Genomic DNA, 24,357 nt, shown 5'->3' with positions numbered 1-24,357 from the left:
GGAAAGGTGAGGTGGGGTGATGCATAAAACAAGGGTTTCAAATTAGCTCAGATACCGTTCCATAAACCCAATATGTAATAGAGAAGACCTACTCCTTGCTCAGTGAACTGGACTCAACACACCCTATTCACCGCCCAAGAATATATCTGACTAGTAAGAATCTTAAAACCTATGTATTGATATCTCTCTGGAAGTGAGTCAAGTGGGTGTAAAGCGGCATAAACACAGCAGTGCAAAGCAGCTAAACCCCATTCTAAAAATCAATTACTTTTAAAAACCCGTGAAACAAAGACAGTGAAAGAGAGAGAAATGCTTACAAAATTCGTTCAGGGGCTGCGATGCCACCTGGATTGACCATATCTAGACCCACAGCTGATTGAGACATAAGGGTGGACACTCTTGGGGCTGAGAGGTTTGGTGAGGTTGGGTGAGCTAACGCAGACCCTTTAAAGTAATACGGCGTGGTACCCATCCCATGGGTCCCAAATCTCCAGGTTCAAGGGCATCTTCCTACATCGAAAACATGCATGAGAAAGCCAGAAGATGGTACACCGTGTGACCGGGAAAGGTTTCTAAAACGCACCTCAATTCTCATCTCCTTGTGCTCCGGTTCGCCATTCCAGCCGCTTTACTAGCAATCTCCCTCCTTGGAGAATCAGCACCTTTAACCTCCTGTTCCGTACAGGTTGCAATTTGTCCTGAGGATGAACGGGAAGAGGGGGAACCAATGAGAGACTAGCTCTAGGTGTTGGGACAGGCACAGGTCACTCTATTTTCCCATCAGGAAGAAGAATCAACCACAGGCTCAGCCTGCCGCCCGGAGCCAGAATAGGGCCTGAAGCAATCCTGCGCTTTTGCGGCCAGCTCCCAAGAAAGCGAGTTGAAAAATGGAGCTCAGGGGCACTGCAATTCACAAACCTGCAGAGTTAGAAATGATAACTCTCGTCCACAAATATATGGAGGGAAGGCAACGAAGAGGATTTGAAAGCAAGGCAGAATTGCAGGAAACAGATTTCAGGAGGTAGATTCGAATCGCCTTTAAAGCACAGGAAAAGCGGCAAAACCTCGACAATGATGCCCTTGGCCAAAAAGGGCGTATGCGTTTCTTCCTGAATATATTCAGGAAAAAACGCATACGCCCTTTTTGGCCAACCAAGCAACCTGGAAAGGCAAATCAGCGCTACAAAGAAGTCTCGCTTCCCATCGGTCAAAAGGGCCATGCTGAATAAAGTGTCAAAACCAGAAATGCAGGACAGGCCATGGAGAAATGGGAGCCTTGCTAGGCTGATGGGCGGGCTGTAAATTGCCAACAGTCACTCTGGAGAAGTGTATGGTGTGTCCTGAAACATCTAAAAAAACTCAGCTTAGAGAGCATAGGGCACTTCCACTCATGGGCGTATAAATTGGGAAAACTAAAAATCAGCAAGACACAGGCACCCCAAAATTTAGGGCTGCTCTGTTGACAAGAACCTCCACTTCGTTACACCTGAAATATCCCAGGAAAGAGGAGAATGGATAAAGAAGTTGTGGTCCTCATGTACAATGGAATATCACTCAGCCATGAAATCAACGTCATAAGGCTAGGAGCAGCATGATGAGTGGATTTAGGTACGACGATTCTAAGTGAAATAAGTCACACAGAAAAAGACACTGATCATAAGATATCACGTATAGAGGGAATGTAAAAACCGCTACCCTTGAACTGAATTACAAAACAGAACAGAGTCACACGTTTACAAAACACACTATGGCTGCTTAACGGGAAAGGTGAGGTGGGGTGATGCATAAAACAAGGGTTTCAAATTAGTTCAGATACCGTTCCATAAACCCAATATGTAATAGACAAGACCTACTCCTTGCTACGTGAACTGGACTCAACACCCCCTATTCACCGCCAAAGAATATATCTGACTAGTAAGAATCTTAAAACCTATGTATTGATATCTCTCTGTAAGTGAGTCAAGTGGGTATAAAGCGGCATAAACGCAGCAGTGAAAAGCACCTAAACCCCATTCTAAAAATCAATTACTTTTAAAAACCTGTGAAACAAAGACAGTGAAAGAGAGAGAAATTCTTACAAAATTCGTTCAGGGGCTGTGATGCCACCTGGATTGACCATATCTAGACCCACAGCTGATTGAGACATAAGGGTGGACACTCTTGGGGCTGAGAGGTTTGGTGAAGTTGGGTGAGCAAACGCAGACCCTTTAAAGTAATACGGCGAGGTACCCATCCCATGGGTCCCAAATCTCCAGGTTCAAGGGCATCGTCCTACATTGAAAACATGCATGAGAAACCCCGAAAATGGTACACCGTGTGATCGGGAAAGGTTTCTAAAACGAACCTCATTTCTCATCTCCTTGTGCTCCGGTTCGCCATTCCAGCCGCTTTACTAGCAATCTCCCTCCTTGGAGAATCAGCACCTTTATCCTCCTGTTCCGTACCAGTTGCAATTTGTCCTGAGGATGAACGGGAAGAGGGGGAAGAATGAGAGACTAGCTCTAGGTGTTGGGACAGGCACAGGTCACTCTATTTTCCCATCAGGAAGAAGAATTAACCACAGGCTCAGCCTGCCGCCCGGAGCCAGCATAGGTCCTGAAGCAATCCTGCGCTTTTGCGGCCAGCTCCCAAGAAAGCGAGCTGAAAAATGGAGCTCAGGGGCACTGCAATTCACAAACCTGCAGAGTTAGAAATGATAACTCTCGTCCACAAATATATTGAGGGAAGGCAACGAAGAGGATTTGAAAGCAAGGCAGAATTGCAGGAAACAGATTTCAGGAGGTAGATTCGAATCACCTTTAAAGCACAGGAAAAGCGGCAAAACCTCGACAATGATGCCCTTGGCCAAAAAGGGCGTATGCGTTTTTTCCTGAATATATTCAGGAAAAAACGCATACGCCCTTTTTGGCCAACCAAGCAACCTGGAAAGGCAAATCAGCGCTACAAAGAAGTCTCGCTTCCCTTCGGTCAACAGGGTCGTGCTGAATAAGGTGTCAAAACCAGAAAGGCAGGACAGGCCATGGAGAAACGGGAGCCTTGCTACGCTGATGGCCGGGATGTAAATTGCCAACAGCCACTCTGGATAAGAGTACGGTGTGTCCTGAAACATCTACAAAACTCAGCTTAGAGAGCATAGGGCACTTCCACTCATGGGCGTATACATTGGGAAAACTAAAAATCAGCAAGACCCAGGCACCCCAAAGTTTAGGGCTGCTCTGTTGACAAGAACCTCCACTTCGTTACAACTTAAATATCCCGGGAAAGAGAAAAATGGATAAAGAAGTTGTGGTCCTTATGTACAATGCAATATCACTCAGCCATGAAGTCAACGTCATAAGGCTAGTAGCAGCATGATGAGTGGATTAGGTACGACGATTCTAAGTGAAATAAGTCACACAGCAAAAGACACTTTTCATAAGATATCACTTATAGAGGGAATGTAAAAACCGCTACACTTGAACTGAATTACAAAACAGAACAGAGTCACACGTTTAGAAAACACACTATGGCTGCTTAACGGGAAAGGTGAGGTGGGGTGATGCATAAAGCAAGGGTTTCAAATTAGCTTAGATACCGTTCCATAAACCCAATATGTAATAGAAAAAACCTACTCCTTGCTCAGTGAACTGGACTCAACACCTCCTATTCACTGCCCAAGAATATATCTCACTAGTAAGAATCTTAAAACCTATGTATTGATATCTCTGTGTTACTGTGTCAAGTGGGTGTAAAGCGGCATAAACACAGCAGTGAAAAGCAGCTATACCCCATTATAAAAATCAATTACTTTTAAAAACCTGTGAAACAAAGACAGTGAAAGAGAGAAAAATTCTTACAAAATTTGTTCAGGGGCTGTGATGCCAACTGGATGGACCATATCTAGACCCACAGGTGATTGAGACATAAGGGTGGACACTCTTGGGGCTGAGAGGTTTGGTGAGGTTGGGTGAGCTAACGCAGACCCTTTAAAGTAATACGGCGTGGTACCCATCCCATGGGTCCCAAATCTCCAGGTTCAAGGGCATCTTCCTACATCGAAAACATGCATGAGAAACCCAGAAGATGGTACACCGTGTGACCGGGAAAGGTTTCTAAAACGCACCTCAATTCTCATCTCCTTGTGCTCCGGTTCGCCATTCCAGCCGCTTTACTAGCAATCTCCCTCCTTGGAGAATCAGCACCTTTAACCTCCTGTTCCGTACAGGTTGCAATTTGTCCTGAGGATGAACGGGAAGAGGGGGAACCAATGAGAGACTAGCTCTAGGTGTTGGGACAGGCACAGGTCACTCTATTTTCCCATCAGGAAGAAGAATCAACCACAGGCTCAGCCTGCCGCCCGGAGCCAGAATAGGGCCTGAAGCAATCCTGCGCTTTTGCGGCCAGCTCCCAAGAAAGCGAGTTGAAAAATGGAGCTCAGGGGCACTGCAATTCACAAACCTGCAGAGTTAGAAATGATAACTCTCGTCCACAAATATATGGAGGGAAGGCAACGAAGAGGATTTGAAAGCAAGGCAGAATTGCAGGAAACAGATTTCAGGAGGTAGATTCGAATCGCCTTTAAAGCACAGGAAAAGCGGCAAAACCTCGACAATGATGCCCTTGGCCAAAAAGGGCGTATGCGTTTTTTCCTGAATATATTCAGGAAAAAACGCATACGCCCTTTTTGGCCAACCAAGCAACCTGGAAAGGCAAATCAGCGCTACAAAGAAGTCTCGCTTCCCATCGGTCAAAAGGGCCATGCTGAATAAAGTGTCAAAACCAGAAATGCAGGACAGGCCATGGAGAAATGGGAGCCTTGCTAGGCTGATGGGCGGGCTGTAAATTGCCAACAGTCACTCTGGAGAAGTGTATGGTGTGTCCTGAAACATCTAAAAAAACTCAGCTTAGAGAGCATAGGGCACTTCCACTCATGGGCGTATAAATTGGGAAAACTAAAAATCAGCAAGACACAGGCACCCCAAAATTTAGGGCTGCTCTGTTGACAAGAACCTCCACTTCGTTACACCTGAAATATCCCAGGAAAGAGGAGAATGGATAAAGAAGTTGTGGTCCTCATGTACAATGGAATATCACTCAGCCATGAAATCAACGTCATAAGGCTAGGAGCAGCATGATGAGTGGATTTAGGTACGACGATTCTAAGTGAAATAAGTCACACAGAAAAAGACACTGATCATAAGATATCACGTATAGAGGGAATGTAAAAACCGCTACCCTTGAACTGAATTACAAAACAGAACAGAGTCACACGTTTACAAAACACACTATGGCTGCTTAACGGGAAAGGTGAGGTGGGGTGATGCATAAAACAAGGGTTTCAAATTAGTTCAGATACCGTTCCATAAACCCAATATGTAATAGACAAGACCTACTCCTTGCTACGTGAACTGGACTCAACACCCCCTATTCACCGCCAAAGAATATATCTGACTAGTAAGAATCTTAAAACCTATGTATTGATATCTCTCTGTAAGTGAGTCAAGTGGGTATAAAGCGGCATAAACGCAGCAGTGAAAAGCACCTAAACCCCATTCTAAAAATCAATTACTTTTAAAAACCTGTGAAACAAAGACAGTGAAAGAGAGAGAAATTCTTACAAAATTCGTTCAGGGGCTGTGATGCCACCTGGATTGACCATATCTAGACCCACAGCTGATTGAGACATAAGGGTGGACACTCTTGGGGCTGAGAGGTTTGGTGAAGTTGGGTGAGCAAACGCAGACCCTTTAAAGTAATACGGCGAGGTACCCATCCCATGGGTCCCAAATCTCCAGGTTCAAGGGCATCGTCCTACATTGAAAACATGCATGAGAAACCCCGAAAATGGTACACCGTGTGATCGGGAAAGGTTTCTAAAACGAACCTCATTTCTCATCTCCTTGTGCTCCGGTTCGCCATTCCAGCCGCTTTACTAGCAATCTCCCTCCTTGGAGAATCAGCACCTTTATCCTCCTGTTCCGTACCGGTTGCAATTTGTCCTGAGGATGAACGGGAAGAGGGGGAAGAATGAGAGACTAGCTCTAGGTGTTGGGACAGGCACAGGTCACTGTATTTTCCCATCAGGAAGAAGAATTAACCACAGGCTCAGCCTGCCGCCCGGAGCCAGCATAGGTCCTGAAGCAATCCTGCGCTTTTGCGGCCAGCTCCCAAGAAAGCGAGCTGAAAAATGGAGCTCAGGGGCACTGCAATTCACAAACCTGCAGAGTTAGAAATGATAACTCTCGTCCACAAATATATTGAGGGAAGGCAACGAAGAGGATTTGAAAGCAAGGCAGAATTGCAGGAAACAGATTTCAGGAGGTAGATTCGAATCGCCTTTAAAGCACAGGAAAAGCGGCAAAACCTCGACAATGATGCCCTTGGCCAAAAAGGGCGTATGCGTTTTTTCCTGAATATATTCAGGAAAAAACGCATACGCCCTTTTTGGCCAACTAAGCAACCTGGAAAGGCAAATCAGCGCTACAGAGAAGTCTCGCTTCCCATCGGTCAAAAGGGCCATGCTGAATAAAGTGTCAAAACCAGAAATGCAGGACAGGCCATGGAGAAATGGGAGCCTTGCTACGCTGATGGGCGGGCTGTAAATTGCCAACAGTCACTCTGGAGAAGTGTATGGTGTGTCCTGAAACATCTAAAAAACTCAGCTTGGAGAGCATAGGGCACTTCCACTCATGGGCGTATAAATTGGGAAAACTAAAAATCAGCAAGACACAGGCACCCCAAAGTTTAGGGCTGCTCTGTTGACAAGAACCTCCACTTCGTTACACCTGAAATATCCCAGGAAAGAGAAGAATGGATAAAGAAGTTGTGGTCCTTATGTACAATGGAATATCACTCAGCCATGAAATCAACGGCATAAGGCTAGGAGCAGCATGATGAGTGGATTTAGGTACGACGATTCTAAGTGAAATAAGTCACACAGAAAAAGACACTTATCATAAGATATCACTTATAGAGGGAATGTAGAAACCGCTACCCTTGAACTGAATTACAAAACAGAACAGAGTCGCACGTTTAGAAAACACACTATGGCTGCTTAACGGGAAAGGTGAGGTGGGGTGATGCATAAAACAAGGGTTTCAAATTAGCTCAGATACCGTTCCATAAACCCAATATGTAATAGACAAGACCTACTCCTTGCTCAGTGAACTGGACTCAACACCCCCTATTCACCGCCCAAGAATATATCTGACTAGTAAGAATCTTAAAACCTATGTATTGATACCTCTCTGTAAGTGAGTCAAGTGGGTGTAAAGCGGCATAAACACAGCAGTGCAAAGCAGCTAAACCCCATTCTAAAAATCAATTACTTTTAAAAACCCGTGAAACAAAGACAGTGAAAGAGAGAGAAATTCTTACAAAATTCGTTCAGGGGCTGCGATGCCACCTGGATTGACCATATCCAGACCCACAGCTGATTGAGACATAAGGGTGGACACTCTTGGGGCTGAGAGGTTTGGTGAGGTTGGGTGAGCTAACGCAGACCCTTTAAAGTAATACGGCGTGGTACCCATCCCATGGGTCCCAAATCTCCAGGTTCAAGGGCATCTTCCTACATCGAAAACATGCATGAGAAACCCAGAAGGTGGTACACCGTGTGATCGGGAAAGGTTTCTAAAACGCACCTCATTTCTCCTCTCCTTGTGCTCCGGTTCACCATTCCAGCCGCTTTACTAGCAATCTCCCTCCTTGGAGAATCAGCACCTTTAACCTCCTGTTCCGTACAGGTTGCAATTTGTCCTGAGGATGAATGGGAAGAGGGGGAACCAATGAGAGACTAGCTCTAGGTGTTGGGACAGGCACAGGTCACTCTATTTTCCCATCAGGAAGAAGAATCAACCACAGGCTCAGCCTGCCGCCCGGAGCCAGAATAGGGCCTGAAGCAATCCTGCGCTTTTGCGGCCAGCTCCCAAGAAAGCGAGTTGAAAAATGGAGCTCAGGGGCACTGCAATTCACAAACCTGCAGAGTGAGAAATGATAACTCTCGTCCACAAATATATGGAGGGAAGGCAACGAGGAGGATTTGAAAGCAAGGCAGAATTGCAGGAAACAGATTTCAGGAGGTAGATTCGAATCGCCTTTAAAGCACAGGAAAAGCGGCAAAACCTCGACAATGATGCCCTTGGCCAAAAAAGGCGTATGCGTTTTTTCCTGAATATATTCAGGAAAAAACGCATACGCCCTTTTTGGCCAACCAAGCAACCTGGAAAGGCAAATCAGCGCTACAAAGAAGTCTCGCTTCCCATCGGTCAAAAGGGCCATGCTGAATAAAGTGTCAAAACCAGAAATGCAGGACAGGCCATGGAGAAATGGGAGCCTTGCTACGCTGATGGGCGGGCTGTAAATTGCCAACAGCCACTCTGGAGAAGTGTACGGTGTGTCCTGAAACATCTAAAAAACTCAGCTTAGAGAGCATAGGGCACTTCCACTCATGGGCGTATACATTGGGAAAACTAAAAATCAGCAAGACACAGGCACCCCAAAGTTTAGGGCTGCTCTGTTGACAAGAACCTCCACTTCGTTACACCTGAAATATCCCAGGAAAGAGAAGAATGGATAAAGAAGTTGTGGTCCTTATGTACAATGGAATATCACTCAGCCATGAAATCAACGGCATAAGGCTAGGAGCAGCATGATGAGTGGATTTAGGTACGACGATTCTAAGTGAAATAAGTCACACAGAAAAAGACACTTATCATAAGATATCACTTATAGAGGGAATGTAGAAACCGCTACCCTTGAACTGAATTACAAAACAGAACAGAGTCGCACGTTTAGAAAACACAGTATGGCTGCTTAACGGGAAAGGTGAGGTGGGGTGATGCATAAAACAAGGGTTTCAAATTAGCTCAGATACCGTTCCATAAACCCAATATGTAATAGACAAGACCTACTCCTTGCTCAGTGAACTGGACTCAACACCCCCTATTCACCGCCCAAGAATATATCTGACTAGTAAGAATCTTAAAACCTATGTATTGATACCTCTCTGTAAGTGAGTCAAGTGGGTGTAAAGCGGCATAAACACAGCAGTGCAAAGCAGCTAAACCCCATTATAAAAATCAATTACTTTTAAAAACCCGTGAAACAAAGACAGTGAAAGAGAGAGAAATTCTTACAAAATTCGTTCAGGGGCTGCGATGCCACCTGGATTGACCATATCCAGACCCACAGCTGATTGAGACATAAGGGTGGACACTCTTGGGGCTGAGAGGTTTGGTGAGGTTGGGTGAGCTAACGCAGACCCTTTAAAGTAATACGGCGTGGTACCCATCCCATGGGTCCCAAATCTCCAGGTTCAAGGGCATCTTCCTACATCGAAAACATGCATGAGAAACCCAGAAGGTGGTACACCGTGTGATCGGGAAAGGTTTCTAAAACGCACCTCATTTCTCCTCTCCTTGTGCTCCGGTTCGCCATTCCAGCCGCTTTACTAGCAATCTCCCTCCTTGGAGAATCAGCACCTTTAACCTCCTGTTCCGTACAGGTTGCAATTTGTCCTGAGGATGAACGGGAAGAGGGGGAACCAATGAGAGACTAGCTCTAGGTGTTGGGACAGGCACAGGTCACTCTATTTTCCCATCAGGAAGAAGAATCAACCACAGGCTCAGCCTGCCGCCCGGAGCCAGAATAGGGCCTGAAGCAATCCTGCGCTTTTGCGGCCAGCTCCCAAGAAAGCGAGTTGAAAAATGGAGCTCAGGGACACTGCAATTCACAAACCTGCAGAGTGAGAAATGATAACTCTCGTCCACAAATATATGGAGGGAAGGCAACGAGGAGGATTTGAAAGCAAGGCAGAATTGCAGGAAACAGATTTCAGGAGGTAGATTCGAATCGCCTTTAAAGCACAGGAAAAGCGGCAAAACCTCGACAATGATGCCCTTGGCCAAAAAGGGCGTATGCGTTTTTTCCTGAATATATTCAGGAAAAAACGCATACGCCCTTTTTGGCCAACCAAGCAACCTGGAAAGGCAAATCAGCGCTACAAAGAAGTCTCGCTTCCCATCGGTCAAAAGGGCCATGCTGAATAAAGTGTCAAAACCAGAAATGCAGGACAGGCCATGGAGAAATGGGAGCCTTGCTACGCTGATGGGCGGGCTGTAAATTGCCAACAGCCACTCTGGAGAAGTGTACGGTGTGTCCTGAAACATCTAAAAAACTCAGCTTAGAGAGCATAGGGCACTTCCACTCATGGGCGTATAAATTGGGAAAACTAAAAATCAGCAAGACACAGGCACCCCAAAGTTTAGGGCTGCTCTGTTGACAAGAACCTCCACTTCGTTACACCTGAAATATCCCAGGAAAGAGAAGAATGGATAAAGAAGTTGTGGTCCTTATGTACAATGGAATATCACTCAGCCATGAAATCAACGGCATAAGGCTAGGAGCAGCATGATGAGTGGATTTAGGTACGACGATTCTAAGTGAAATAAGTCACACAGAAAAAGACACTTATCATAAGATATCACTTATAGAGGGAATGTAGAAACCGCTACCCTTGAACTGAATTACAAAACAGAACAGAGTCGCACGTTTAGAAAACACACTATGGCTGCTTAACGGGAAAGGTGAGGTGGGGTGATGCATAAAACAAGGGTTTCAAATTAGCTCAGATACCGTTCCATAAACCCAATATGTAATAGACAAGACCTACTCCTTGCTCAGTGAACTGGACTCAACACCCCCTATTCACCGCCCAAGAATATATCTGACTAGTAAGAATCTTAAAACCTATGTATTGATACCTCTCTGTAAGTGAGTCAAGTGGGTGTAAAGCGGCATAAACACAGCAGTGCAAAGCAGCTAAACCCCATTATAAAAATCAATTACTTTTAAAAACCCGTGAAACAAAGACAGTGAAAGAGAGAGAAATTCTTACAAAATTCGTTCAGGGGCTGCGATGCCACCTGGATTGACCATATCCAGACCCACAGCTGATTGAGACATAAGGGTGGACACTCTTGGGGCTGAGAGGTTTGGTGAGGTTGGGTGAGCTAACGCAGACCCTTTAAAGTAATACGGCGTGGTACCCATCCCATGGGTCCCAAATCTCCAGGTTCAAGGGCATCTTCCTACATCGAAAACATGCATGAGAAACCCAGAAGGTGGTACACCGTGTGATCGGGAAAGGTTTCTAAAACGCACCTCATTTCTCCTCTCCTTGTGCTCCGGTTCGCCATTCCAGCCGCTTTACTAGCAATCTCCCTCCTTGGAGAATCAGCACCTTTAACCTCCTGTTCCGTACAGGTTGCAATTTGTCCTGAGGATGAACGGGAAGAGGGGGAACCAATGAGAGACTAGCTCTAGGTGTTGGGACAGGCACAGGTCACTCTATTTTCCCATCAGGAAGAAGAATCAACCACAGGCTCAGCCTGCCGCCCGGAGCCAGAATAGGGCCTGAAGCAATCCTGCGCTTTTGCGGCCAGCTCCCAAGAAAGCGAGTTGAAAAATGGAGCTCAGGGGCACTGCAATTCACAAACCTGCAGAGTGAGAAATGATAACTCTCGTCCACAAATATATGGAGGGAAGGCAACGAGGAGGATTTGAAAGCAAGGCAGAATTGCAGGAAACAGATTTCAGGAGGTAGATTCGAATCGCCTTTAAAGCACAGGAAAAGCGGCAAAACCTCGACAATGATGCCCTTGGCCAAAAAGGGCGTATGCGTTTTTTCCTGAATATATTCAGGAAAAAACGCATACGCCCTTTTTGGCCAACCAAGCAACCTGGAAAGGCAAATCAGCGCTACAAAGAAGTCTCGCTTCCCATCGGTCAAAAGGGCCATGCTGAATAAAGTGTCAAAACCAGAAATGCAGGACAGGCCATGGAGAAATGGGAGCCTTGCTACGCTGATGGGCGGGCTGTAAATTGCCAACAGCCACTCTGGAGAAGTGTACGGTGTGTCCTGAAACATCTAAAAAACTCAGCTTAGAGAGCATAGGGCACTTCCACTCATGGGCGTATAAATTGGGAAAACTAAAAATCAGCAAGACACAGGCACCCCAAAGTTTAGGGCTGCTCTGTTGACAAGAACCTCCACTTCGTTACACCTGAAATATCCCAGGAAAGAGAAGAATGGATAAAGAAGTTGTGGTCCTTATGTACAATGGAATATCACTCAGCCATGAAATCAACGGCATAAGGCTAGGAGCAGCATGATGAGTGGATTTAGGTACGACGATTCTAAGTGAAATAAGTCACACAGAAAAAGACACTTATCATAAGATATCACTTATAGAGGGAATGTAGAAACCGCTACCCTTGAACTGAATTACAAAACAGAACAGAGTCGCACGTTTAGAAAACACACTATGGCTGCTTAACGGGAAAGGTGAGGTGGGGTGATGCATAAAACAAGGGTTTCAAATTAGCTCAGATACCGTTCCATAAACCCAATATGTAATAGACAAGACCTACTCCTTGCTCAGTGAACTGGACTCAACACCCCCTATTCACCGCCCAAGAATATATCTGACTAGTAAGAATCTTAAAACCTATGTATTGATACCTCTCTGTAAGTGAGTCAAGTGGGTGTAAAGCGGCATAAACACAGCAGTGCAAAGCAGCTAAACCCCATTATAAAAATCAATTACTTTTAAAAACCCATGAAACAAAGACAGTGAAAGAGAGAGAAATTCTTACAAAATTCGTTCAGGGGCTGCGATGCCACCTGGATTGACCATATCCAGACCCACAGCTGATTGAGACATAAGGGTGGACACTCTTGGGGCTGAGAGGTTTGGTGAGGTTGGGTGAGCTAACGCAGACCCTTTAAAGTAATACGGCGTGGTACCCATCCCATGGGTCCCAAATCTCCAGGTTCAAGGGCATCTTCCTACATCGAAAACATGCATGAGAAACCCAGAAGGTGGTACACCGTGTGATCGGGAAAGGTTTCTAAAACGCACCTCATTTCTCCTCTCCTTGTGCTCCGGTTCGCCATTCCAGCCGCTTTACTAGCAATCTCCCTCCTTGGAGAATCAGCACCTTTAACCTCCTGTTCCGTACAGGTTGCAATTTGTCCTGAGGATGAACGGGAAGAGGGGGAACCAATGAGAGACTAGCTCTAGGTGTTGGGACAGGCACAGGTCACTCTATTTTCCCATCAGGAAGAAGAATCAACCACAGGCTCAGCCTGCCGCCCGGAGCCAGAATAGGGCCTGAAGCAATCCTGCGCTTTTGCGGCCAGCTCCCAAGAAAGCGAGTTGAAAAATGGAGCTCAGGGGCACTGCAATTCACAAACCTGCAGAGTGAGAAATGATAACTCTCGTCCACAAATATATGGAGGGAAGGCAACGAGGAGGATTTGAAAGCAAGGCAGAATTGCAGGAAACAGATTTCAGGAGGTAGATTCGAATCGCCTTTAAAGCACAGGAAAAGCGGCAAAACCTCGACAATGATGCCCTTGGCCAAAAAGGGCGTATGCGTTTTTTCCTGAATATATTCAGGAAAAAACGCATACGCCCTTTTTGGCCAACCAAGCAACCTGGAAAGGCAAATCAGCGCTACAAAGAAGTCTCGCTTCCCATCGGTCAAAAGGGCCATGCTGAATAAAGTGTCAAAACCAGAAATGCAGGACAGGCCATGGAGAAATGGGAACCTTGCTACGCTGATGGGCGGGCTGTAAATTGCCAACAGCCACTCTGGAGAAGTGTACGGTGTGTCCTGAAACATCTAAAAAACTCAGCTTAGAGAGCATAGGGCACTTCCACTCATGGGCGTATACATTGGGAAAACTAAAAATCAGCAAGACACAGGCACCCCAAAGTTTAGGGCTGCTCTGTTGACAAGAACCTCCACTTCGTTACACCTGAAATATCCCAGGAAAGAGAAGAATGGATAAAGAAGTTGTGGTCCTTATGTACAATGGAATATCACTCAGCCATGAAATCAACGGCATAAGGCTAGGAGCAGCATGATGAGTGGATTTAGGTACGACGATTCTAAGTGAAATAAGTCACACAGAAAAAGACACTTATCATAAGATATCACTTATAGAGGGAATGTAGAAACCGCTACCCTTGAACTGAATTACAAAACAGAACAGAGTCGCACGTTTAGAAAACACACTATGGCTGCTTAACGGGAAAGGTGAGGTGGGGTGATGCATAAAACAAGGGTTTCAAATTAGCTCAGATACCGTTCCATAAACCCAATATGTAATAGACAAGACCTACTCCTTGCTCAGTGAACTGGACTCAACACCCCCTATTCACCGCCCAAGAATATATCTGACTAGTAAGAATCTTAAAACCTATGTATTGATACCTCTCTGTAAGTGAGTCAAGTGGGTGTAAAGCGGCATAAACACAGCAGTGCAAAGCAGCTAAACCCCATTATAAAAATCAATTACTTTTAAAAACCCGTGAAACAAAGACAGTGAAAGAGAGAGAAATTCTTACAAAATTCGTTCAGGGGCTGCGATGCCACCTGGATTGACCATATCCAGACCCACAGCTGATTGAGACATAAGGGTGGACACTCTTGGGGCTGAGAGGTTTGGTGAGGTTGGGTGAGCTAACGCAGACCCTTTAAAGTAATACGGCGTGGTACCCATCCCATGGGTCCCAAATCTCCAGGTTCAAGGGCATCTTCCTACATCGAAAACATGCATGAGAAACCCAGAAGGTGGTACACCGTGTGATCGGGAAAGGTTTCTAAAACGCACCTCATTTCTCCTCTCCTTGTGCTCCGGTTCGCCATTCCAGCCGCTTTACTAGCAATCTCCCTCCTTGGAGAATCAGCACCTTTAACCTCCTGTTCCGTACAGGTTGCAATTTGTCCTGAGGATGAACGGGAAGAGGGGGAACCAATGAGAGACTAGCTCTAGGTGTTGGGACAGGCACAGGTCACTCTATTTTCCCATCAGGAAGAAGAATCAACCACAGGCTCAGCCTGCCGCCCGGAGCCAGAATAGGGCCTGAAGCAATCCTGCGCTTTTGCGGCCAGCTCCCAAGAAAGCGAGTTGAAAAATGGAGCTCAGGGGCACTGCAATTCACAAACCTGCAGAGTGAGAAATGATAACTCTCGTCCACAAATATATGGAGCGAAGGCAACGAGGAGGATTTGAAAGCAAGGCAGAATTGCAGGAAACAGATTTCAGGAGGTAGATTCGAATCGCCTTTAAAGCACAGGAAAAGCGGCAAAACCTCGACAATGATGCCCTTGGCCAAAAAGGGCGTATGCGTTTTTTCCTGAATATATTCAGGAAAAAACGCATACGCCCTTTTTGGCCAACCAAGCAACCTGGAAAGGCAAATCAGCGCTACAAAGAAGTCTCGCTTCCCATCGGTCAAAAGGGCCATGCTGAATAAAGTGTCAAAACCAGAAATGCAGGACAGGCCATGGAGAAATGGGAGCCTTGCTACGCTGATGGGCGGGCTGTAAATTGCCAACAGCCACTCTGGAGAAGTGTACGGTGTGTCCTGAAACATCTAAAAAACTCAGCTTAGAGAGCATAGGGCACTTCCACTCATGGGCGTATAAATTGGGAAAACTAAAAATCAGCAAGACACAGGCACCCCAAAGTTTAGGGCTGCTCTGTTGACAAGAACCTCCACTTCGTTACACCTGAAATATCCCAGGAAAGAGAAGAATGGATAAAGAAGTTGTGGTCCTTATGTACAATGGAATATCACTCAGCCATGAAATCAACGGCATAAGGCTAGGAGCAGCATGATGAGTGGATTTAGGTACGACGATTCTAAGTGAAATAAGTCACACAGAAAAAGACACTTATCATAATATATCACTTATAGAGGGAATGTAGAAACCGCTACCCTTGAACTGAATTACAAAACAGAACAGAGTCGCACGTTTAGAAAACACACTATGGCTGCTTAACGGGAAAGGTGAGGTGGGGTGATGCATAAAACAAGGGTTTCAAATTAGCTCAGATACCGTTCCATAAACCCAATATGTAATAGACAAGACCTACTCCTTGCTCAGTGAACTGGACTCAACACCCCCTATTCACCGCCCAAGAATATATCTGACTAGTAAGAATCTTAAAACCTATGTATTGATACCTCTCTGTAAGTGAGTCAAGTGGGTGTAAAGCGGCATAAACACAGCAGTGCAAAGCAGCTAAACCCCATTATAAAAATCAATTACTTTTAAAAACCCGTGAAACAAAGACAGTGAAAGAGAGAGAAATTCTTACAAAATTCGTTCAGGGGCTGCGATGCCACCTGGATTGACCATATCCAGACCCACAGCTGATTGAGACATAAGGGTGGACACTCTTGGGGCTGAGAGGTTTGGTGAGGTTGGGTGAGCTAACGCAGACCCTTTAAAGTAATACGGCGTGGTACCCATCCCATGGGTCCCAAATCTCCAGGTTCAAGGGCATCTTCCTACATCGAAAACATGCATGAGAAACCCAGAAGGTGGTACACCATGTGATCGGGAAAGGTTTCTAAAACGCACCTCATTTCTCCTCTCCTTGTGCTCCGGTTCGCCATTCCAGCCGCTTTACTAGCAATCTCCCTCCTTGGAGAATCAGCACCTTTAACCTCCTGTTCCGTACAGGTTGCAATTTGTCCTGAGGATGAACGGGAAGAGGGGGAACCAATGAGAGACTAGCTCTAGGTGTTGGGACAGGCACAGGTCACTCTATTTTCCCATCAGGAAGAAGAATCAACCACAGGCTCAGCCTGCCGCCCGGAGCCAGAATAGGGCCTGAAGCAATCCTGCGCTTTTGCGGCCAGCTCCCAAGAAAGCGAGTTGAAAAATGGAGCTCAGGGGCACTGCAATTCACAAACCTGCAGAGTGAGAAATGATAACTCTCGTCCACAAATATATGGAGCGAAGGCAACGAGGAGGATTTGAAAGCAAGGCAGAATTGCAGGAAACAGATTTCAGGAGGTAGATTCGAATCGCCTTTAAAGCACAGGAAAAGCGGCAAAACCTCGACAATGATGCCCTTGGCCAAAAAGGGCGTATGCGTTTTTTCCTGAATATATTCAGGAAAAAACGCATACGCCCTTTTTGGCCAACCAAGCAACCTGGAAAGGCAAATCAGCGCTACAAAGAAGTCTCGCTTCCCATCGGTCAAAAGGGCCATGCTGAATAAAGTGTCAAAACCAGAAATGCAGGACAGGCCATGGAGAAATGGGAGCCTTGCTACGCTGATGGGCGGGCTGTAAATTGCCAACAGCCACTCTGGAGAAGTGTACGGTGTGTCCTGAAACATCTAAAAAACTCAGCTTAGAGAGCATAGGGCACTTCCACTCATGGGCGTATAAATTGGGAAAACTAAAAATCAGCAAGACACAGGCACCCCAAAGTTTAGGGCTGCTCTGTTGACAAGAACCTCCACTTCGTTACACCTGAAATATCCCAGGAAAGAGAAGAATGGATAAAGAAGTTGTGGTCCTTATGTACAATGGAATATCACTCAGCCATGAAATCAACGGCATAAGGCTAGGAGCAGCATGATGAGTGGATTTAGGTACGACGATTCTAAGTGAAATAAGTCACACAGAAAAAGACACTTATCATAAGATATCACTTATAGAGGGAATGTAGAAACCGCTACCCTTGAACTGAATTACAAAACAGAACAGAGTCGCACGTTTAGAAAACACAGTATGGCTGCTTAACGGGAAAGGTGAGGTGGGGTGATGCATAAAACAAGGGTTTCAAATTAGCTCAGATACCGTTCCATAAACCCAATATGTAATAGACAAGACCTACTCCTTGCTCAGTGAACTGGACTCAACACCCCCTATTCACCGCCCAAGAATATATCTGACTAGTAAGAATCTTAAAACCTATGTATTGATACCTCTCTGTAAGTGAGTCAAGTGGGTGTAAAGCGGCATAAACACAGCAGTGCAAAGCAGCTAAACCCCATTATAAAAATCAATTACTTTTAAAAACCCGTGAAACAAAGACAGTGAAAGAGAGAGAAATTCTTACAAAATTCGTTCAGGGGCTGCGATGCCACCTGGATTGACCATATCCAGACCCACAGCTGATTGAGACATAAGGGTGGACACTCTTGGGGCTGAGAGGTTTGGTGAGGTTGGGTGAGCTAACGCAGACCCTTTAAAGTAATACGGCGTGGTACCCATCCCATGGGTCCCAAATCTCCAGGTTCAAGGGCATCTTCCTACATCGAAAACATGCATGAGAAACCCAGAAGGTGGTACACCGTGTGATCGGGAAAGGTTTCTAAAACGCACCTCATTTCTCCTCTCCTTGTGCTCCGGTTCGCCATTCCAGCCGCTTTACTAGCAATCTCCCTCCTTGGAGAATCAGCACCTTTAACCTCCTGTTCCGTACAGGTTGCAATTTGTCCTGAGGATGAACGGGAAGAGGGGGAACCAATGAGAGACTAGCTCTAGGTGTTGGGACAGGCACAGGTCACTCTATTTTCCCATCAGGAAGAAGAATCAACCACAGGCTCAGCCTGCCGCCCGGAGCCAGAATAGGGCCTGAAGCAATCCTGCGCTTTTGCGGCCAGCTCCCAAGAAAGCGAGTTGAAAAATGGAGCTCAGGGGCACTGCAATTCACAAACCTGCAGAGTGAGAAATGATAACTCTCGTCCACAAATATATGGAGCGAAGGCAACGAGGAGGATTTGAAAGCAAGGCAGAATTGCAGGAAACAGATTTCAGGAGGTAGATTCGAATCGCCTTTAAAGCACAGGAAAAGCGGCAAAACCTCGACAATGATGCCCTTGGCCAAAAAGGGCGTATGCGTTTTTTCCTGAATATATTCAGGAAAAAACGCATACGCCCTTTTTGGCCAACCAAGCAACCTGGAAAGGCAAATCAGCGCTACAAAGAAGTCTCGCTTCCCATCGGTCAAAAGGGCCATGCTGAATAAAGTGTCAAAACCAGAAATGCAGGACAGGCCATGGAGAAATGGGAGCCTTGCTACGCTGATGGGCGGGCTGTAAATTGCCAACAGCCACTCTGGAGAAGTGTACGGTGTGTCCTGAAACATCTAAAAAACTCAGCTTAGAGAGCATAGGGCACTTCCACTCATGGGCGTATAAATTGGGAAAACTAAAAATCAGCAAGACACAGGCACCCCAAAGTTTAGGGCTGCTCTGTTGACAAGAACCTCCACTTCGTTACACCTGAAATATCCCAGGAAAGAGAAGAATGGATAAAGAAGTTGTGGTCCTTATGTACAATGGAATATCACTCAGCCATGAAATCAACGGCATAAGGCTAGGAGCAGCATGATGAGTGGATTTAGGTACGACGATTCTAAGTGAAATAAGTCACACAGAAAAAGACACTTATCATAAGATATCACTTATAGAGGGAATGTAGAAACCGCTACCCTTGAACTGAATTACAAAACAGAACAGAGTCGCACGTTTAGAAAACACAGTATGGCTGCTTAACGGGAAAGGTGAGGTGGGGTGATGCATAAAACAAGGGTTTCAAATTAGCTCAGATACCGTTCCATAAACCCAATATGTAATAGACAAGACCTACTCCTTGCTCAGTGAACTGGACTCAACACCCCCTATTCACCGCCCAAGAATATATCTGACTAGTAAGAATCTTAAAACCTATGTATTGATACCTCTCTGTAAGTGAGTCAAGTGGGTGTAAAGCGGCATAAACACAGCAGTGCAAAGCAGCTAAACCCCATTATAAAAATCAATTACTTTTAAAAACCCGTGAAACAAAGACAGTGAAAGAGAGAGAAATTCTTACAAAATTCGTTCAGGGGCTGCGATGCCACCTGGATTGACCATATCCAGACCCACAGCTGATTGAGACATAAGGGTGGACACTCTTGGGGCTGAGAGGTTTGGTGAGGTTGGGTGAGCTAACGCAGACCCTTTAAAGTAATACGGCGTGGTACCCATCCCATGGGTCCCAAATCTCCAGGTTCAAGGGCATCTTCCTACATCGAAAACATGCATGAGAAACCCAGAAGGTGGTACACCGTGTGATCGGGAAAGGTTTCTAAAACGCACCTCATTTCTCCTCTCCTTGTGCTCCGGTTCGCCATTCCAGCCGCTTTACTAGCAATCTCCCTCCTTGGAGAATCAGCACCTTTAACCTCCTGTTCCGTACAGGTTGCAATTTGTCCTGAGGATGAACGGGAAGAGGGGGAACCAATGAGAGACTAGCTCTAGGTGTTGGGACAGGCACAGGTCACTCTATTTTCCCATCAGGAAGAAGAATCAACCACAGGCTCAGCCTGCCGCCCGGAGCCAGAATAGGGCCTGAAGCAATCCTGCGCTTTTGCGGCCAGCTCCCAAGAAAGCGAGTTGAAAAATGGAGCTCAGGGGCACTGCAATTCACAAACCTGCAGAGTGAGAAATGATAACTCTCGTCCACAAATATATGGAGCGAAGGCAACGAGGAGGATTTGAAAGCAAGGCAGAATTGCAGGAAACAGATTTCAGGAGGTAGATTCGAATCGCCTTTAAAGCACAGGAAAAGCGGCAAAACCTCGACAATGATGCCCTTGGCCAAAAAGGGCGTATGCGTTTTTTCCTGAATATATTCAGGAAAAAACGCATACGCCCTTTTTGGCCAACCAAGCAACCTGGAAAGGCAAATCAGCGCTACAAAGAAGTCTCGCTTCCCATCGGTCAAAAGGGCCATGCTGAATAAAGTGTCAAAACCAGAAATGCAGGACAGGCCATGGAGAAATGGGAGCCTTGCTACGCTGATGGGCGGGCTGTAAATTGCCAACAGCCACTCTGGAGAAGTGTACGGTGTGTCCTGAAACATCTAAAAAACTCAGCTTAGAGAGCATAGGGCACTTCCACTCATGGGCGTATAAATTGGGAAAACTAAAAATCAGCAAGACACAGGCACCCCAAAGTTTAGGGCTGCTCTGTTGACAAGAACCTCCACTTCGTTACACCTGAAATATCCCAGGAAACAGAAGAATGGATAAAGAAGTTGTGGTCCTTATGTACAATGGAATATCACTCAGCCATGAAATCAACGGCATAAGGCTAGGAGCAGCATGATGAGTGGATTTAGGTACGACGATTCTAAGTGAAATAAGTCACACAGAAAAAGACACTTATCATAAGATATCACTTATAGAGGGAATGTAGAAACCGCTACCCTTGAACTGAATTACAAAACAGAACAGAGTCGCACGTTTAGAAAACACAGTATGGCTGCTTAACGGGAAAGGTGAGGTGGGGTGATGCATAAAACAAGGGTTTCAAATTAGCTCAGATACCGTTCCATAAACCCAATATGTAATAGACAAGACCTACTCCTTGCTCAGTGAACTGGACTCAACACCCCCTATTCACCGCCCAAGAATATATCTGACTAGTAAGAATCTTAAAACCTATGTATTGATACCTCTCTGTAAGTGAGTCAAGTGGGTGTAAAGCGGCATAAACACAGCAGTGCAAAGCAGCTAAACCCCATTATAAAAATCAATTACTTTTAAAAACCCGTGAAACAAAGACAGTGAAAGAGAGAGAAATTCTTACAAAATTCGTTCAGGGGCTGCGATGCCACCTGGATTGACCATATCCAGACCCACAGCTGATTGAGACATAAGGGTGGACACTCTTGGGGCTGAGAGGTTTGGTGAGGTTGGGTGAGCTAACGCAGACCCTTTAAAGTAATACGGCGTGGTACCCATCCCATGGGTCCCAAATCTCCAGGTTCAAGGGCATCTTCCTACATCGAAAACATGCATGAGAAACCCAGAAGGTGGTACACCGTGTGATCGGGAAAGGTTTCTAAAACGCACCTCATTTCTCCTCTCCTTGTGCTCCGGTTCGCCATTCCAGCCGCTTTACTAGCAATCTCCCTCCTTGGAGAATCAGCACCTTTAACCTCCTGTTCCGTACAGGTTGCAATTTGTCCTGAGGATGAACGGGAAGAGGGGGAACCAATGAGAGACTAGCTCTAGGTGTTGGGACAGGCACAGGTCACTCTATTTTCCCATCAGGAAGAAGAATCAACCACAGGCTCAGCCTGCCGCCCGGAGCCAGAATAGGGCCTGAAGCAATCCTGCGCTTTTGCGGCCAGCTCCCAAGAAAGCGAGTTGAAAAATGGAGCTCAGGGGCACTGCAATTCACAAACCTGCAGAGTGAGAAATGATAACTCTCGTCCACAAATATATGGAGGGAAGGCAACGAGGAGGATTTGAAAGCAAGGCAGAATTGCAGGAAACAGATTTCAGGAGGTAGATTTGAATCGCCTTTAAAGCACAGGAAAAGCGGCAAAACCTCGACAATGATGCCCTTGGCCAAAAAGGGCGTATGCGTTTTTTCCTGAATATATTCAGGAAAAAACGCATACGCCCTTTTTGGCCAACCAAGCAACCTGGAAAGGCAAATCAGCGCTACAAAGAAGTCTCGCTTCCCATCGGTCAAAAGGGCCATGCTGAATAAAGTGTCAAAACCAGAAATGCAGGACAGGCCATGGAGAAATGGGAGCCTTGCTACGCTGATGGGCGGGCTGTAAATTGCCAACAGCCACTCTGGAGAAGTGTACGGTGTGTCCTGAAACATCTAAAAAACTCAGCTTAGAGAGCATAGGGCACTTCCACTCATGGGCGTATAAATTGGGAAAACTAAAAATCAGCAAGACACAGGCACCCCAAAGTTTAGGGCTGCTCTGTTGACAAGAACCTCCACTTCGTTACACCTGAAATATCCCAGGAAAGAGAAGAATGGATAAAGAAGTTGTGGTCCTTATGTACAATGGAATATCACTCAGCCATGAAATCAACGGCATAAGGCTAGGAGCAGCATGATGAGTGGATTTAGGTACGACGATTCTAAGTGAAATAAGTCACACAGAAAAAGACACTTATCATAAGATATCACTTATAGAGGGAATGTAGAAACCGCTACCCTTGAACTGAATTACAAAACAGAACAGAGTCGCACGTTTAGAAAACACAGTATGGCTGCTTAACGGGAAAGGTGAGGTGGGGTGATGCATAAAACAAGGGTTTCAAATTAGCTCAGATACCGTTCCATAAACCCAATATGTAATAGACAAGACCTACTCCTTGCTCAGTGAACTGGACTCAACACCCCCTATTCACCGCCCAAGAATATATCTGACTAGTAAGAATCTTAAAACCTATGTATTGATACCTCTCTGTAAGTGAGTCAAGTGGGTGTAAAGCGGCATAAACACAGCAGTGCAAAGCAGCTAAACCCCATTATAAAAATCAATTACTTTTAAAAACCCGTGAAACAAAGACAGTGAAAGAGAGAGAAATTCTTACAAAATTCGTTCAGGGGCTGCGATGCCACCTGGATTGACCATATCCAGACCCACAGCTGATCGAGACATAAGGGTGGACACTCTTGGGGCTGAGAGGTTTGGTGAGGTTGGGTGAGCTAACGCAGACCCTTTAAAGTAATACGGCGTGGTACCCATCCCATGGGTCCCAAATCTCCAGGTTCAAGGGCATCTTCCTACATCGAAAACATGCATGAGAAACCCAGAAGATGGTACACCGTGTGATCGGGAAAGGTTTCTAAAACGCACCTCATTTCTCATCTCCTTGTACACCGGTTCGCCATTCCAGCCGCTTTACTAGCAATCTCCCTCCTTGGAGAATCAGCACCTTTACCCTACTGTTCCGTACAGGTTGCAATTTGTCCTGAGGATGAACGGGAAGAGGGGGAACCAATGAGAGACTAGCTCTAGGTGTTGGGACAGGCACAGGTCACTCTATTTTCCCATCAGGAAGAAGAATCAACCACAGGCTCAGCCTGCCGCCCGGAGCCAGCATAGGTCCTGAAGCAATCCTGCGCTTTTGCGGCCAGCTCCCAAGAAAGCGAGCTGAAAAATGGAGCTCAGGGGCACTGCAATTCACAAACCTGCAGAGTTAGAAATGATAACTCTCGTCCACAAATATATGGAGCGAAGGCAACGAGGAGGATTTGAAAGCAAGGCAGAATTGCAGGAAACAGATTTCAGGAGGTAGATTCGAATCACCTTTAAAGCACAGGAAAAGCGGCAAAACCTCGACAATGATGCCCTTGGCCAAAAAGGGCGTATGCGTTTTTTCCTGAATATATTCAGGAAAAAACGCATACGCCCTTTTTGGCCAACCAAGCAACCTGGAAAGGCAAATCAGCGCTACAAAGAAGTCTCGCTTCCCTTCGGTCAACAGGGTCGTGCTGAATAAGGTGTCAAAACCAGAAAGGCAGGACAGGCCATGGAGAAACGGGAGCCTTGCTACGCTGATGGCCGGGATGTAAATTGCCAACAGCCACTCTGGATAAGAGTACGGTGTGTCCTGAAACATCTACAAAACTCAGCTTAGAGAGCATAGGGCACTTCCACTCATGGGCGTATACATTGGGAAAACTAAAAATCAGCAAGACCCAGGCACCCCAAAGTTTAGGGCTGCTCTGTTGACAAGAACCTCCACTTC

This window comes from Balaenoptera borealis, assembly GCF_965194805.1.
Source record: "Balaenoptera borealis genome assembly, chromosome: 10".
In the NCBI taxonomy this organism is placed as follows: Eukaryota; Metazoa; Chordata; class Mammalia; order Artiodactyla; family Balaenopteridae; genus Balaenoptera; species Balaenoptera borealis.
The sequence above is the reverse complement of the archived record's forward strand: the minus strand, read 5'-3'. Positions refer to the sequence as shown.